Source organism: Palaemon carinicauda, chromosome 2 (genome assembly GCF_036898095.1).
Source record: "Palaemon carinicauda isolate YSFRI2023 chromosome 2, ASM3689809v2, whole genome shotgun sequence".
In the NCBI taxonomy this organism is placed as follows: domain Eukaryota; kingdom Metazoa; phylum Arthropoda; class Malacostraca; order Decapoda; family Palaemonidae; genus Palaemon; species Palaemon carinicauda.
This window is the reverse complement of record NC_090726.1, coordinates 42,768,206-42,773,205: the sequence shown is the minus strand read 5'-3', so window position 1 is coordinate 42,773,205 and position 5,000 is coordinate 42,768,206. Positions and strand designations below refer to the sequence as shown.

The 5,000-nt window shown below is 33.2% G+C and overlaps 2 protein-coding genes across 3 annotated transcripts in view; one reads left to right on the top strand and one right to left on the bottom strand.

Annotated features, from left to right (window-relative positions):
• LOC137624300 (probable E3 ubiquitin-protein ligase HECTD2) overlaps positions 1-455 on the bottom strand; it is a 105,244-nt gene extending 104,789 nt beyond the window's left edge. Inside the window, 1 exon segment of the mRNA XM_068354883.1 lies at positions 1-455. This exon segment is cut by the window's left edge and continues 187 nt beyond it. The gene's annotated coding sequence lies outside the window, so the exon portion shown is untranslated.
• LOC137624290 (heparan sulfate 2-O-sulfotransferase pipe-like) overlaps positions 1-5,000 on the top strand; it is a 337,135-nt gene that overhangs the window by 256,933 nt on the left and 75,202 nt on the right. The window lies entirely within an intron of this gene.

The following is a 5,000-nucleotide window of genomic DNA, read 5'->3' as shown; positions in this document are numbered from 1 at the left end:
CAGACTATGACGAAAAACATCCGTTGCAGCAATTCGACCACACTGCAGTAGGTTAGAGATCTTCTGGGATGCCCCTGAGGCTTTTTCTAAAGTGACCCCTCCCGCCCCTGAGGCCTGGTGCCCAGTTCAGAAGAGAGGCTGGTCTCAGGAGCGGAAGGCCGCGTGTCTCAGGCTCTTCCCCATGGTTGGCGTTGATGTTCTTCGAGGGTTTAATTGTGTTTTGATTGACTATTGGAAGCCACGTTTAGTGTTAGGTCCTGCTTTCCCTAAAAAATATAACTTTTTTTTCACTTTTTACACAATTTAGGTCCTTTGTCGTACCTTTGTCTCAACGAAATGTTACAGTTCCACTATTAGGCTTTTATCTCTTTGGCTATTGGGTTTCCTTACTTCTTGTATGATTTTCTATTTGCTTCAATTTTATAAAATCACTTTACACTTGATCAGCATCGTAGCTGGAACTTTGTAAATAAGAAAAACATGTTTAATACTTGCGTATTAACTTCTATACCACCATAGATGAAATATGTATTTAGGTCACATATCTGTGCATCGCTACTGAGGATAATATGGGACGCTTGAACTAAGTATTATTAGGTCAAATATATTTTTTTACATATAAATCCATTTCGATTTTATGTATCTTAACCTGTGCCTCTCCATTTACAAATCTTGCAATCCATACTTCTATTTGTTTTTCTTATGCTTATAGATTTGTACTCTTCAGAATTTTTTTTTTCGATTACCTTTAAATCAATACTTTTAAAATTTTTATTATTTTGACCAAAAATTAAAGATATATACAACCACAAAAGTAATTATTTCTTATAAATGTTATTATTTTGACCAAAACTTAAAGATGAAACCACAAAAGTTTATCATCAGGTAATTGTTATTATAAATGTTATTATTTTGACTGAAAATTAAAGATAAAACTACAAAAGTGATTATTTTTATAAATGTTATGATTTTGACCTAAAATTACTGATAAAACCACAAAAGTTTATCATCAGGTAATTATTATAAATGTTATTATTTTGACTGAAAATTAAAGATAAAACCAAAAGTAGTTATTTTTATAGATTTATTATTTTGACTAAAAATTGAAGATACAACCACGAAAGTAATTATTTTTTAAAATATTATTTTGACCAAAAATTAAAGATACTAGTACAGAAGTAATTATTTTTATAAATGTTATTATTTTGACCAAAAATTAAAGATAAAATCACAAAAGTGAATATTTTTATAAATGTCATTATTTCGACTAAAAATTAAAGATAAAACCACAAAAGTGAATCTTTTTATAAATGTCATTATTTCGACTAAAAATTAAAGATAAAACCACAAAAGTGAATCTTTTTATAAATATTATTTCGACTAAAAATTAAAGATAAAACCAAAAGTAATTATTGTTATAAATGTTATTATTTTGACCAAAAATTAATGATTAAACTAAATGTAATTGTTTCTAAAAGCCATCTTAGCTACTGAAACTATTTCATTATCTCTCTTTTAATCATTGAGATATAAGTTTCCCTGTACTCATAGTTTTATAGAATATTGTAAAAGAAGAGTTTAATTCTTAATAAGTCAACTGTTTTCCTTTTGCTCATTGGAATTACTTGTATTTTTTTATCTATTAATTAAGGAATTAATAGATTTATTTGTATATATTGAATTTTTGTTGTAGAGAAAAACTCCTACTCGAAAAAATTAACTATTTTCTCTCTCTCTCTCTCTCTCTCTCTCTCTCTCTCTCTCTCTCTCTCTCTCTCTCTCTCTCTCTCTCTGGGTTTTTGTTGCTGGAATGTTAATGAAATTAAGTCTTTACTTGAGTGAAAATAGGAAATGATCATCATCATCATCATCATTATTATTATTATTATTATTATTATTATTATTATTGTTATTATTATTATTATCATCATCATTATCTAAGCCACAACCCTAGTTGGAAAAATAGCCCAGTGAGGAAAGGAAATAAGTAAATAAACTATATGAGAAGTTATGAACAATTAAAATAGAATATTTTAAGAACAGTAACAACATTAAAACAGATCTTTTATATATGAACTATAAAATGACTTATGTCAACCTGTACAACGTAAAAACATTTCCTGCAAGTTTGAACTTCTGAAGTTAGAAAGTATTAATAGATTTTCGAGTTTTCTGCTTAAATCTGCCTTTATCAGAACTTTGCAGAGCCTCGATATTGATCTTTTACTGCAAATACAGATGGTTTGTTTTTAAAGGTTTAAAGGCCGCTCATGAATGGCAGAGGTAATGGACAGTGACAATGCCCTAGAGACTGACCATATATTCGTGTGATCAGCGCCCAAGCCCCGCCCTCCTCTCGATCCAAGCTAGGACCAAGGAGGGCCAGGCAATGGCTGCTGATGACTCCGCAGATAAATCTATAGGCTCCTCAAATCCCCCATCCTTAGGTGACAGGGATGATGAGGTTGCAGCGGCCAAAGGAACTAACTAGTTTTAGGGGGACTCAAACCCCAGTGTGGCGTTCACCAGTCTGGGACGTTACCACATCGGCCATTTGATAGGCGGGTCCCACTGAACTTTGCAGTATTGCTGAAGTCCGTAGTTTATTATTGATTACATGATTAATTACAGGGGCACTCAGCTCAGTAGAGCGCAGACGTCCTCCACGGCAGCTTAATTCTCTACCTTTTGCTCGACCTTGACCTTTGACCTTAACATATATTAATCGGCGTGGATTTTCATCAACTCTAAACAATATGAACCAAGTTTAAAGTTTCTGTGACAACGATGTCCAAACTTATGGCTGATTACGTAAATTGGACATTTTGCTTGACCTTTGACCTCAACATATATTAATTGGCGTGGATTTTCATAAACTCAAAACCATATGAACCAAGTTGAAGTTTCTGGCTGATTACGTAAATTGAACATTTTGCTTGACCATGACCTTGATCTTTGTTCTTGACCTTCCAAAATTTGATAATTTCCAGCTTTTTACATGACAGTTAATCCATGCAACTTTCATTAATCCACGATGATAATTGCGGCCAAGAAGCTGTTTACAAACAAACACATAAACACAAAGGGGGAGGGGGGGGGGTAAAACATAACCTCATTCCAACTTCGTTGGCGGAGGTAATAATTTAATTATGCTTCAAGATATATAAAACTAGAGGTGCACTGAGTATAGAGCATGCCTTCGCCACGCCAAGCAGTCTTATTTTGGTCTTAACTCCACTGCCTACTTGTACTTCCATGTATTACCTTGAAAATCTAATGGATTTGTCCTTGGGTCATACCCAACATGTCTACCAATTTTGCCCAAAATCGGTACTGTAGTTTTGTATAAAATTGCCAACAAACGAAAAGTAAACTTGACAAAATATGTCATTTGCTAAACATTGCGATTGTTTTTAACCCTTTTACCTGCAAGCTATCTGGAACTTTCCAAACCTTAACCCCCAGGTTTTTTTTTTTTTTTTTTTATTATTTTTTTTTAAGCACATTTTGCAGTATATATATGTTTTTTTTTTAAATTGCTCTAACAGCCTTAGTTTTTGTCATAGAGAGGTCAGGTTGGTCTCATTCTTTTGGAAAATGCCTGAAGTTTCTCATAAAATTATCAAAAATATGCAAAAAAAAAAAAAAAAATGTAAATAGCAGTTTTTTGCAAGGACGTACCGGTACGTCGATGGGGGTAAAGGGATGAGTTTTGTGAAATGTACCAGTATGTCCACTGGGGGTAAGAGGGTTAAAGTACTGCAGCGTACTTATACTTTAATGTAATATATCCAAAATATTACAGGTTCCTACTTGTATCATACCAAACAGGACTACCAAATTTGATCAAAATCGGTACAATAGTTTTTGTGTAAAGTTGCTCACAAACTTAAACCAAACTAACAAAATCTTTGCCATTTACTTAACATTGCGATTATATTCAAAGTATTTCTGCGTAATTAAACTTTGTTGTACTTTATCCAAAATTTTACAGATTCCTCCTTGCATCATACCAAATATGACTACCAAATTTGGTTAAAATGGTCCGTTAGTTTTTGTGTAAAATTGCTAACAAACGAAAAATAAACTAACAAATTATATGCCATTTGCTAAACATTGCAATTATTTTCAAAGTACTGCTGCGTACTTGTCCTAAAATGTAATATAGCCAAAATATTACAGGTTCATCCTTACATCATACACTACATGTCTGCCAAATTTGGTCAAAATCGGTACAGCAGTTTTTGTGTAATATTGTTCACAAACAAAAAATAAACTCGCAAAATATTTGCGCACTTGTACTTCGTTGTACTTTATCCAAAATGCCACAGGTCCATCCTTGCATCATACACTGCCTGTCTACCAAATTTGGTCATAATCGGTACAGTAGTTTTTGTGTAAAGTTACTCTTAAAAAAAAAAAAAAAAAAAAAAAAAACACCCTCCGCCAAATCCACGATTTTGGCGAGGGCAACTATGTAAGATTAAAATGAAGCAAAGAAATGCCCTAGCAGTTGAATTATAGCTTCGAGTTCATTGGTTCTGCTTTTGTTTATGCAGAGCAGACCGGTTGCCAATGTCCCTCGATTAAGAGGTGCGTGAAATTCTGTGAATGGCGCCGGGAATTTCCAGTTCGCGTCGCTGGAATGAAATCTCTTTTAACTTGAGTTTTAGTCACTCGAGTATATCAATGACATTATTGATATGTTTGTGTGTTTGTGTGTGAGTTTCAGTCGGTCGAGTATATCAATGACGTTATTGATATGTTTGTGTGTTTGTGTGTGAGTTTTAGTCGCTCGCGTATATCAATGACGTTATTGTTATGTTTGTGTGTTTGTGTGTGAGCTTTAGTCGCTCGCGTATATCAATGACGTTATTGATATGTTTGTGTGTTTGTGTGTGAGTTTTAGTCGATCGAGTATATCAGTGACATTATTGATATGTTTGTGCGTTTGTGTGTGAGTTTTAGTCGCTCGAGTATATCAATGACATTATTGATAT